General features: G+C 48.4%; 1 protein-coding gene across 3 annotated transcripts in view; it reads left to right on the top strand.

Moving 5' to 3' along the window:
- LOC144163424 (uncharacterized) overlaps positions 1 to 12,277 on the top strand; it is a 204,055-nt gene that overhangs the window by 107,857 nt on the left and 83,921 nt on the right. The gene's annotated exons all lie outside the window — the stretch shown is intronic.

Genomic DNA, 12,277 nt, shown 5'->3' with positions numbered 1-12,277 from the left:
GCTGTCTGCACACAAGCGGCCAGGCTTGTGCTGCCCACTTCTTCGTCGGCGTTGGGGCTGAGTGAGCAAGGCGTTACGCGACGCTTTATACTTTTAAAGACGATAGTCTTTCTTGGGCTACTTAAACCCAGAAATTTTGGTCTGTCTGTATGTCTGTGTGTCTGTATGTCTGTCCGTCTGTCTGTCTGTGACTCGATTCAGCCACCCGGCCAAAGCAAAGCAATGCCTGCGCAATAGTCTTATATAGTCACAGCTAAATCTACCTGTCTTGGTCCGGTGTAATGTTCATACTTGTCAACATTATTGAAGAAGAACAAGACATTACGCAAATATGAGAAAACAAATCAATACAGAAGTGATATTTGCAGTGTTCCTTTATAAAAATTCAAACGTGCTTGACTTTTGCGAAATTAAATACTTCATCAACTGCAGAAAAAGAATTCACTCCGCCGTAGCCTGCTGTCGCCAGCGCCACTATAGCTTCTGGCGCCATTTTAAGAAATCAACCGGCAACAGTTACGCAAGGTTCCACTAGATAGTTTCCACGTTCTGCTTGCAACGCACGTGGAGTAGGGAAACGCGGTTCTATAAACGTTGGAGTAGGGTGCCTCGATTAACGCGCGTCTTCGCCGTACGGCAGCGTTCGCATCGAGACACCCGGGGCCAAATTCTCTAAAACGACGGGGCGTCGCTTTGAAGCGACGAGTTAGCGCCATTGAAATGCATGTGTTGTGGTGTTGGGGCCGTCGCTTCGCGGTGCTCCTCGTGAGGAGTGACCCTGAGAAAAGCACTGTTGCAAGGGTGCGAAGTGACAAACGAAACGGCGGGGGGCAGTGGGTGTCGCTTCGCGCCCTTGCCACACTGCTTTTCTCAGGGTCACTCCTCACGAGGAGCACCGCGAAGCGACGGCCCCAACACCACAACACATGCATTTCAATGGCGCTAACCTGTCGCTTCAAAGCGACGCCCCGTCGTTTTAGAGAATTTGGCCACCGGTTTGGAGCAGTGGAACGCGGGAAATTTAAAATGATTTAAGCAAACCTTTGGTGTCTTTACCTTGGGAGGAGCGCGACGCAAGAGGAACAACATGAGAGGTGAGCGGGAAAGCGAAGGGAGGCATTTACTTGGCAAAAGTCGATCAAGACTATCGTCTTTTGACGACATTTGCAACGAAAGGAGCAGATACGCGGCCAATTTTTTTTTCTCGAGTCGTGGCACAGCCCCCGGTGGTAAGCGACAAGCCTGGCTGAGGCCGCTGCAGAATTAGCAGTGCACTTAAGATGACCGGTGTACCACAGACCGTAAAAAAAGGCCTGCCCCCACAGCTGACCATAATGTTATGATGATGTTTGGTCCTGAACTAGCGATGTCTTGAACACGAAGACATGTCTTGAGGGCACTGGAAACCTCCATGGGCGCTTGGCCGTGGCTGTCATGGCCACCTGCACAGTATTAAGGCGAAAGAGCGCTATATGATATTTTTCATATCGGGGCGAAATTTTCGCGGCCCAAATTGTGCGGAATTGTGTCTCCAACTATTTGTTGAATTCAGAATTTCTTTAGAAGTTATTTGCGGCTTGCCAGTACTTGTATTCATTTTAACGATACAAACACGTGCTAACGGTGCGTATTCTGCCGCACATGGTGGTGGTGGTGGTAAAAACATTTATTCAACAGATTTGCGCTTGAAAGCGGGAGAAGCCCTCAGTCCAGGGCCCCTGCGGCGGCTGCGGTCCTGCGTGCCCGGTCCACCAACTGTCGCTGGTCCTCAGGGTCCGAACTGCACAGCGCGGCCTCCCACTGTTCGAGGGTGGGGGTGCGAATAATGGGGGCTGCTGGTGTGTTCTGGCAAGCCCACGTGGTGTGGTACAGTGTTGCATGTTCACTGCAGTGTGGGAATGTTGGTGTATACATTGTGGGGTGTATGATGTGCAGGAAGCTAAGGTGGGGGTATGTGTTGGTCTGTAGTTGCCGCCAGGCTACAGCCTCTTCTCGGGTAAGCTTCTGGTGCGGTGGTGGGTAGGCACATCTGGCAAGGCGGTGGTGTTGCAGTAGTGCACGGAACTGCTGCTGGACAGGCTCTGGGTCACGGAGCGACTGGTGCGGTGCCTGGAGGGTGCATGCTCGGGCTGTAGCGTGTGCTCGCTCGTTTCCGTCGAGCCCTGCGTGACCTGGTGTCCATATCAGTATGGTAGGGTTCAGGGTACCCTTGTGCTTTTTTAGTAATCGGAGGGTGGATGTTGAGATGCGACCGTTCCCGTAGTTCCTGCATGCCTGTTGGCAGTCCGTAATTACGTGAAGTGGTTTATTCGAAGTTGCAGACGTCATTGCCAGTGCGATGGCCGTTTCTTCGGCTTCAACGATGTTTTTGGTTTGTACAGTCGCAGTGCAAACGACATCGCCTGAGCCGTCGATGACGCTTACTGCTGCGGCTGGATGGGTTGAATAGTGGGCCGCGTCCGTGAATCGCACATGGGGGTGGGCAGAGTACTTCCCTAGTAGGAATTGTACTCGCGCTTGTCTGCGCTGTACGTGATGCTCAGGGTGCATGTTTCGCGGGAGCGGAGCAACCCTGATCAGCGTACGGATGTCCTGTGGCACAGTTTCCGGTCGAGGGTGGCTGGCGTCCGCTATCTGGTAGCCTAGTTGCCTCAGCACCGTGCGACCAGTCGACGTTAATGCCTGCCTCTTCTTAGTATCTACTTGCACCACGGTCCCACGATTTCACGTAGCAGTGCTTTAGATCAAGGGCCGTGGCGGCAAAAATGACATTTGTGTTTCTGTCCTAGATTTCTATTAAAGCTTAGAAGAGTCTGACACAAATCACTTCGAACTTGTATTTGGTTAACAATAGTTGGACGCTCAAAAGACGATAGGGAAAGCCTTTTTACGAACGCCCTCGCAAGACCACTACATTTCATTACGGCGAGACTGCCGTAACTACCGCTTGTATATTTAGTAGTGGTATGTGAGAAAGCGAATTCCCCGTACCCTCCACTTGGCTGTCACTGTAAATACAAATAGCACCGTGGATGAAGATGTGACATCGATCAGCACCCCGCTATTTTATTGGTATAACATTTTGTTGTTCCTACTTGTTCTTAACATTATTGTTCTTACTTGTAAAGAAAAGCATGCTTTGTGGATAACGATTCCATCGCTACACCGAGCTTAGCATTGGAAATACGGTACTGTGGAGGCCGCTTCACTATTTACACAAACGCAGCAGTCGATTGCATACATTTTTTAGAAAAGAGGTAATAGAACTGAAGTTGTCAACAAATGAAATAATTTCGAATGCTTTGCCTGAGCTTACCCGGCAAGGCAAATATGATTGGATTCAGGAAGTGCGTTCGGAAGATCCGTGTGAGTTGGCTGCCTTTTCGCGTTAGCAAGCGTGAAAAAAGCGCTGAAGTTCCCTGCGATATCGCGAGCCTTCGAAGAGACCGATGTACGCTTCCCTGGAGCGGAAATAATCAACTTGACCGATGTTGGGTATGAATAATTGATGATCGTACTGGTTGCTTCCGTCCTCCTGGGGTTGGTGTTCCGTATCGAGGTCTCGTCGGTGCCTTAAGCACTTCCGTCCATATTTCTTCACACCGCACGGGTCTGCACGTTGCTCCCGGATGTATTCTGAGGCGACCATTTGTTGCGATGACAACTTCTCAAAGCCTTATTCCTTGTACTTTGTGTTAATTTAGAGGCATGTCATCGGAAATTTCAGAGTTCCTGAAGAGGGGAAGAGGGGGGGGGGGCATTAGGCCAAGGAAATGTGTTTGTTACGTGTGTGTGTGTGCGGGGGGGGGGCACGGCTTCGCAAGAGCATAAAGTTGAGCACGGACGTATAGTAATTTCTTCTGTTCTTGCTTTATCGCTGCATTGTTTTCATATATGCCGGCATGTTGTCCACAGGCACGTTTCAGATATTTTGCTAAGACATTGTCAAGCAGTCGACGTCACTGTTTTCTATTCGACTAAAATGTTGAATAAGATATTCCTTCATGCATGCTGTCGATGCTGTTGTTGTTTTCATAATTGAATACAAATATCCAGAATAACGGTAATCGATGTTGTCGCGAGCGGAGTACGCCACTTCAAAATCGGTTGGGAGGAATTGCTGTCATATCCGTGATGCGACTGTGGAGGAGCCTGGGCAGCCAGCCGCTCCGTTTACGTGTGGCCAGGCTTGGGTTCCATCCCCGCCGCCGAACAGGTGTCCGAACAGGGGGCCAGTGTGAAGGAGCTCCTACTCCCACTTCATGCTTTCGTTAAAAGCCTAGAGCGGCAAGAAATGGTACAAATATGTGGGCAGCTATAAATGTTCTGCATTAAAAGGGAGCGCGAACTCTACTTTGACTCAGCTGTTTTAGATAGAAGGCACTGTTCGCAGTCATAGCGACAAAAGCAGTAGTGCAGAAAGGTCCTTCATTACGTAAAACACGGGAGTGGCTGGCCGGCGCTTTGCTGAGTGCTAACTGTGGGCACGCGGCGGAATCTCGACACATGCACGATTGGGCTGACAGGAAGCGTCGTGCGCAACTGCATCCATGTGTCGCTGTTGTTACGCCCACGGAAAGTGCTTTCGTAAAATTGCGCTGATTGTTTTTTTTTGACTGATCGCCTGTACACGTTCAACTGTACACTACCGTTCAAGCGGTGAACTGCAAGCCAAACACGACTTACACTAAATGTGGGGGGCAGCACGAGATCGCGGGTTCGATTCCCGGTCGCGGCGGCCGCTTTTCTGATGGAGGCGAAAAGCAAAAACGCCCGTGTGTTCGAGATTTCGGCGCACGTTAAAGATCCCCAGGTGGTCAAAATTAATCCGGAGCCCTCCACTACGGCGCGCCTCATCGCCTGCGTTGCGTCGGCGCGTTAAACCCTACAATCAATCAATCAATAAATGTGGGGGGCTGGGTCAACATCAACACTTTTCATATGACCACAGCGGGCAAGTTACGCCTTGGTGCTGAGCGACCGGAGTTCCCCTTAATGCCGGGCAACCTACCTCGCACTGAGGATGAGAGAGAAGGCAATGGAGGGCACGCGCAGCGTGTGCACTGCGAGCGAGATACAACAACAACAACAACAACAACAAAGAGGCTGTGGCAGTGCGTGCCTGAGCTTCGGAGAAATCAGACGTGTGCAGACGGGCTCGGTTCTCACTAAAGGTGTGGTTGTCTGGGGAAACGGTGTCTTCCTTGGGAGCCGCGGGCGGGCGCTACGACCCCGGTACCACATCCTATAGCTCTCAAGTTCGAAAATCAAGTTTTTCTGGCGAGTTTGAGAGAAGGAAACCAGAAATAAACAACGATTGCACATTTTGACTCGGGGTCTGTGTTCACTGCCAAGTAATATCGAAATTCAGGAGGGTGAGGCGTTATTCAAGGTACGCAAGAGAACGCGTTTGTGTCTTGAAGTAAGTTGAAGTTTTTCTTAACCTCACCCAGCTTTATTCCATCTGAGAAAGCTGTTTCCGTCCCTTCAGAGAAACGCATTTACCTCAACCTCTGGGAAGTCCGAAGCGGACGCCTCATTCGGTTTACTAACGGGAAAATTCCAAGTGATATGCTATTCTTGTGGTTTTGCCTAGATGGCGGTTTTTGGCAGGTCCTAAAGCTCTCCGTGAGTCTTGAAGAAAACATGTACACAATAGCGTGAATTGTCCATTGTCATGCGTTAATGGCAAGTTGGAACACTGAGGGTTGATTTGATTGATTGCAGGGTTTAACGCGCCAACGCAACGCAGGCGATGAGGCGCGCCGTAGTGTAGGGCTCCAGATTAATTTTGACCACCTGGGGATCTTTAACGTGCTCCGTAATCTCGTACACAGGGGGCGTTTTTGCTTTTCGCCTTCATCTGAAAAGCGTCCGGGAATCGAACCCGCGTCCTCGTGTTCAGCAGCACAACGCCTTAGCCACTGAGCCACCGCGGCGGGTTGGAAAACTGATGATGCGCTGCTGTTATCCTCTATCGTTCAAAAGCTAACTGCATCCGGCAGAAGCCCGACACGCCATGACAATGAACTTTTGCCTGCTTTTAATTCCGTGTGTGCCCATCAAAATAGGGGTAATCGTAGTTGCTGGTCATGTAAGAGAAAATCGCTCCTGTCGCTTAACTTTGGAAGCCTTATCAGATTGGCATTTCATGATAAGAAAACTCATGATGTATCAACAGGCCCAGGGTAGGGTTTTTTGTCTCATCGCACGAATATGCGCAGAAATATGCAGCCCCAACAGGACAGCATAAGAATGTCATCGAATTAAAATCGCAAAGTCTTGACGTCTTTAGTTAAGGTTTTTGCGTTAACAGTGGCGTTAACTACAGTCATTTTAGAACCAAAACAGGAAGCGGTTATTGTGCGGAACTGAACCACTTGCCCCCCTTTTTCTTACATTTGTGCTGCTTCTTTCTTAGATTAATTCTAAAACAATAAAAAGTACGTAAAACTCATTTGGTAGCGCGCCGTGTAACAACAGCAATGTTTCCGCACCAAAGTGGCTGTTGAGACGATCATGACGCCATCATCGTGCTTGCGCATAACCAGAGTCCCTCTGGTATAACGTACGTGCTTAACGCCTCAGTTTTTACGGGTTTCCGCTTTTCTAAAAAGCGCTTCAGACCCTCAGATTTACCCAAACTTAGCCCAGACACTCGAAAGCAGTCTCACACGCGACCGGTATTCCTCGCTCGTCGGTGTTTACGGAGAGCATTCCACTGTTTACGGTGAGACGAGATGCCCTTCGGGTGTGTTCGACTCGACGCAAACGAAGGAACTGAAGTGTTTTAGGGGCGAAGCTCTTTAAGTCATGGGTCTGTCCATCCCTTGTGTCTCATGGTACGTGACCGCCGCGTGCTTTCGGAGATGTCGCAAAGTGGGCCGCGTTGCACGCGCAAGAACCGGCTGCAACCGGCAGCGCAAACTCGGCACCGGGAGCGCGAGCTTGTCTGTGTTCGCCAACGGAGGCGCCAGCGCACGTGCACTGCGAGGGGGAGATCACGCAAGAGATCACGCCACGAACGCAGGTAGTCGTTCTCGGAGATCGAACGAGACGCAAGGACCTTTGCTCGTTTCCTCTCGTCTTGTTCGGGCACAAGTTCGCCCTAAATAAAAGTTCTTTCTTTACCGTTGTGTCCCATCCTACGTGACAAATTGTGGTGGAGGTGCGGGGTACTCCTCGATGGCGCGGGGTCTTTCACCAGGTCTGGGCCTGGGGGCATTGACTCCGAAAATAAAAGTTGATTTGTACAATGTACGCACACAGTCTTACGTCTTTCTTAATGATGTAATGGGCGAACTTTCACGGGAGAGTTACGGTTACCGATGATCTCCCCCTCTCGAGCTTCGCCCCACTTATCATCATTCATTCCGTGGATATGGCGTGAATTTTTTTTCTCTGATTATGTGTCACGCGCGTAACTTCGATGATACCCGCGCACGCCTATTATTGAAGGAGATTTTTTAACACGAAAGTGATTTATGTATGGGTACACAAACCTAACCGACATCACATCCGTCACGGAAATGACATCACTAGAAAAAGTTCCATTACTTGACGCGGCGGCGCTAGGATTCGAGCCCAGATCTCTTTGGCCGCAACGGGAGGTGAGAAGCGCTGCACCTACTGGGACATAAAGTGAAGCCCTGAGAGGTATACGAACGCGCATTAGGTCCTTCCCTCTATCTTTCTCCGTTCAGATGGTGCTTCTGTCTAGGACAGGTGAAGCGCAGTAGTGCGCCATGCTGCTAATGAGCGCCGATAGTTGGCGCGTCGATAGGGCAGCGTACAGCAGCGTTTGTCCGTCCGCCTCCTATTCTGCGGCTGTGATTGCCCCGTGCAACTTATTCCTCCACCGTGGCTCCGTGTAGGAAAACTGCTGCATTAAGGCAGAAAGGCAACGACGCCGACTGGCGAATGTCGCTCTCCAGAGGCGGTATTCTCGAGTATTGTCCCTTTTGCGTCCCTTTCAAAAGTGTCCCTTTTGGCGAGACCTGATTGGCTAAAAGCCAACAACCGGAAGTGACGTAACGCAAGCGCAACAAACCTACTGCCAACCTTCCTCCATGCTGCCAACGTCCACCTCTTAACCGGAAGTTACGTCACGATGAAAGGGACGCAAAAGGGACGTTTTCAAAAGGGACAGTTACGAGAATACCGCCCCTGGTTGCTTTCGTGCGACGAGACAGACGCCAGCGGGAAGCGGAACGCGTTCACGCATTCACAATCCAACTACACTGCGAACTCTGCCTGTCGCGTTCCGCAAGCTCAGCTCGTCGCAACGCAGGCGACTGCCATACACGCCACGGAGCACGACCGAGGAGGTCGCACGTTTGCTGAAGCGACCAGCCAGCAGGACTCGCTCGCCAAGCCCACCCACATGTCACCTAAGTGGAATATATGCAGCCGAAACAGACTGCGCAAATGACCATCCCTGTGCCGGCGAATTGTTTGAGAATAGGTACAAGAAGCTCTATGAGAACAAAGCGAGAGTGGTCCGCCCTCTTGCCCTCCGCTTTGAGGAGCACATGACTCAGTACTCTTTCAAGATATGCCCATCAACTCCTCTGAGTTTCTCGGACGCTTTAGCCCCCTGGGACTATAGTGCTGTAAAATGTGACCTGTATTTGTTAAAATACGACAAGAAAGCTTTTCCACACCAGTTTTTACGCCAAGATTTCTTGCACTTAAGAATAAGTACAGTAGCTATTGCCCCTACTTTACTGATGGGTCAAAAACTACTGGTCACCCTGGTTATGCTTTTATAAACTCAGCAGTCACTATAGCAGAGAGAATAGCTGATGAGGGCAGTGTCCTCACTGCAGAGGTCTGTAGTATAACATCAGCTATTGAAGACATAATAGCAAATTGACTACAAGAAGGGGCAATTTTTACAGATGCATGCTAGGACCTCCCTTGTCCCTTCAAAAAATGCAGGTGTTGGTATGCTAAAAAATCGTCTGTGTTGCCTTACATCGGCAGGGGTTTCAGTTATCTTTTGTTGGCTATCAAGCCACATTGGCATTCCAGAAAATGAAACCGTGGATAAAGCAGCATACGATACCAAGCAATGTGTATAATACGAAGGGCAAGGTCCTTACCAGGGCACTAAAATACCATACGAAAGTCAATTACAGTGTACTGCCAAAGACAATGGACAGACACACGGGAAATAAGTTACACCTGGTGAAACCATACCTGTCAGAATGGAAAAGTTGCAAACATAGAAACCGCTATTTTGAGGTTATTTTATGCTGACTGGAGTAGGTCACACTGTGCTCACACACGGCTTCCTGATCCAAAAAGAACAGAAACCTGTGTGGGACCACTGTGGAGATCCTCTTACTGTAGTACATGTTCTAGTAAGCTTCCCACACCTTGAAGCAGCACGCATCACAGATTTCAGAGCATTATTCACCATTTGCATTCCTTTACATGCCATGCTTTTACTTATTGATGAGCCATTGGTGAATTTAGTAATTTATTTTTATTTCTTGAAGACACCGTCTTTATACACCGATTTTAGCTACTTAATCTTTGAGTGCTTTTAAAAATGGTTTTAATCTTCCCAACACCGTAAATAACGTCTTTTAACTTTCACTTCACTATTTACCCGGTGTTTGGCGCATTATAACCGAGCGGTTGCTGTGCCAAAAAACCTCAACTTCATCATAATAATCATCATCATCATCACATCCACAGGGCTGCTGCCGAACCGCAAATCATGATCATTTATTTGTAGCACACCGTGGCTTCACCAAATGACAACCCGTTCGGTTTTGTTCGACGGTTCGCGAGTGCATGGGGTTTCAATCTGATTTACGCAGTGCTCCGGCGCGTGTAATCCAATGTGTAATGATGTGCGTCTGACGGAGCCATGTCGGCAGCGGCTAGTAGAGCACGCCGACACGACGTCGTGGCCGCGTCGCAGAGGCTCGCCCCTTCGGGGCTCGTTCCTAATTGCAGGCATTAATAAAGGTTGTTCTCTCTCTCTCTCTCTCGATGAAATATGAATAGCGATCTGCAAGTTCATATCGATGCGCGCATAAACATTCACCTGCTCCTGTGAAGTCACATTTCACTTTCGTGTTCTACAGATTCCCATGGATGAGGGATAAACCATATTTTTTTTTGTTTTACCTAAGCCCATCACAGCTTTAATTAAAAACTTTGAGATGCTAAAGGGAACTCGGTCGTAATTGAGGGCCTCTGATGAAACACGCACGTATGCTCTGCAGGATAACGCGGCAAGTACACACGCACGACACAGACGAGTATACTGTCCAGTTTTTTTTCGGTCACGGAAGAAAGTTTAATTTGCAGTAATAGTCTCCGTCCTTACAGCAAGGGAATTTAATTCAAGTTTAACCAGTGGAGAAGGAAAAAAGGGGGGAGGGTAGAAAGGCGCTTTCATCACTGATGTTTTAATGCGTAGCATTCTTTGCCGAGTACCCCCCCCCCCCCCCCCTGCCTGCACTGGTTAACGCCCTGCATTTGCACATTAAATGGTAACTTCGTGACATTTCACAGAATTTAAAAAAACCCAAGAAATAAAAGATGAAAAATAGCACACCACGATTCGTGCAACGCCGTGAATTTTCAGAGTAATTCAATTTCGGGACAGTTCAAATTTCATGGTTTTAATAGAGTAAATGAAGATAATTTGTAGAACAAAATTTTGAAATCCCAAAAGATAAGAAAATTGCCAAAAATAGCGACAATGGCGAGCCATGTAACGCCCTTCGTTTGCACAAAAATGCATATTTGGCTTAAGTATCATTTGTAATCGTTATAATAACGTAAATAGAGATAATTGGTCGGACAGACTTTGAAAAACCAAAAATTTTGCCTGTAAATAACTCACCCTAGACAAGCGGTACGGATTAGTAGACAATTCTCAGGATTTCCGCTATATTTCTTTTGGGGGAAAGAGGTTGCTAGTGGCGAATGATAATAGAGGTTTAAAACAGAAGGAATGGGAAAAAATAAATGGGAAACGAAAAACATAATAAAAGGAAGGGTGCAATGAGGAGAAAGAAATAAAGACAGACAGAGAGTCATTAAAAAAACGTACAAGGAACAAAAAAAGGAAAGGAAGGAAGATAACAAGAAAAGGAGAAGAAATAAGGAGAAAAAGCGAACTGAAAAAGAGGGAAAGGAAAGAAAAGGCAGGCAGGGAAGAAAGAATAAAAAAAAGATAGAAAAACAACCAGATGAAGAACGAACGAAGGAGAGAAAGAAATACCTACCGCCAGGCATACATAAATGAAGGAAAAAAGAACTGTCCCAATACTTCCCTCATTGCTAAAATGAAACAAAAGCAAACAGAAGAATGATAGACGAAAAGAAACAAAGAATGCTGGCCCTACCATTCTGCATGATCTCTGCTGAACGGATGCCTAAAATATATAAGGCAGCGAAGTAGCTGTGTTTAACCACAGGGGGATAACTCGGCTGCACATAAGTGACGCTTGATGGAAATGGTGGCACGTGTTCACTAACAAAAGTTGAAACAGAAGTTACGGGATCTTCCTATTACAATGTCACGATGCGCGAGCATCGCTTCTTCTCGTAAAGTTTTTCAAAGCGTGGTGCGGGTGAGTTCTCGTCCATGTCGAAGGGCAACTGAGGAATGCCAGCTTCGTGTGACATCTGAGGGCAGCGGTCTCCGCCATCGGACCTTACGAGTATGTCCTTGGGCTTACCTTCCGAATTACTAGTACGTAACGCGAACGTTGAGCCTAATGACGTGGCAATCAACGCCAAACGCACTTTACATGAACACGCGGTCGAGCTTTAGAAAGGAAGAATGCCGATCCAGCAAGAGAGAGTATGCATTACTAGGTGGTGCCCATTCACAGTGGATACGCGTAGAGCGGCTCGCCGGGCCCCAACAAACACAAGCTACTTCTTTAAAGCGCAAGCCCTGAAGCGCAAGCATTGAACAAAAAAAAAATGGACGCGTATCTGCTCCTTTTGTTGCAAATGTCGCCGGAAGACGATAGTCGACTGGCGCCCCTGCCAAGTACAGGCCTCCCTTTTCTTTCCTCGCTCACCTTTCATGCTGTTCTTTTCCCATCTCGTTCCTCCCAAGATTAAACGCTACAGATTTGCTCAGGTCAATTTAAATTTACCGCGTTGTACTGCTCCAAGTAGGGTGACTCGATGCCAGCGCTGCCGTACGGCGGAGACACGCGTGAATCGAGGCACCCTACTGCAACGTTTATAGAACCACGATGGCCTACTCCGCGAGCGTTCCAACCGGAATGCGGAA

Source organism: Haemaphysalis longicornis, unplaced genomic scaffold (assembly GCF_048455015.1).
Source record: "Haemaphysalis longicornis isolate Haplotype H1 unplaced genomic scaffold, Haemaphysalis longicornis Haplotype H1 scaffold_12, whole genome shotgun sequence".
NCBI classification, from domain to species: Eukaryota; Metazoa; Arthropoda; class Arachnida; order Ixodida; family Ixodidae; genus Haemaphysalis; species Haemaphysalis longicornis.
The sequence above is the reverse complement of the archived record's forward strand: the minus strand, read 5'-3'. Positions and strand labels throughout refer to the sequence as shown.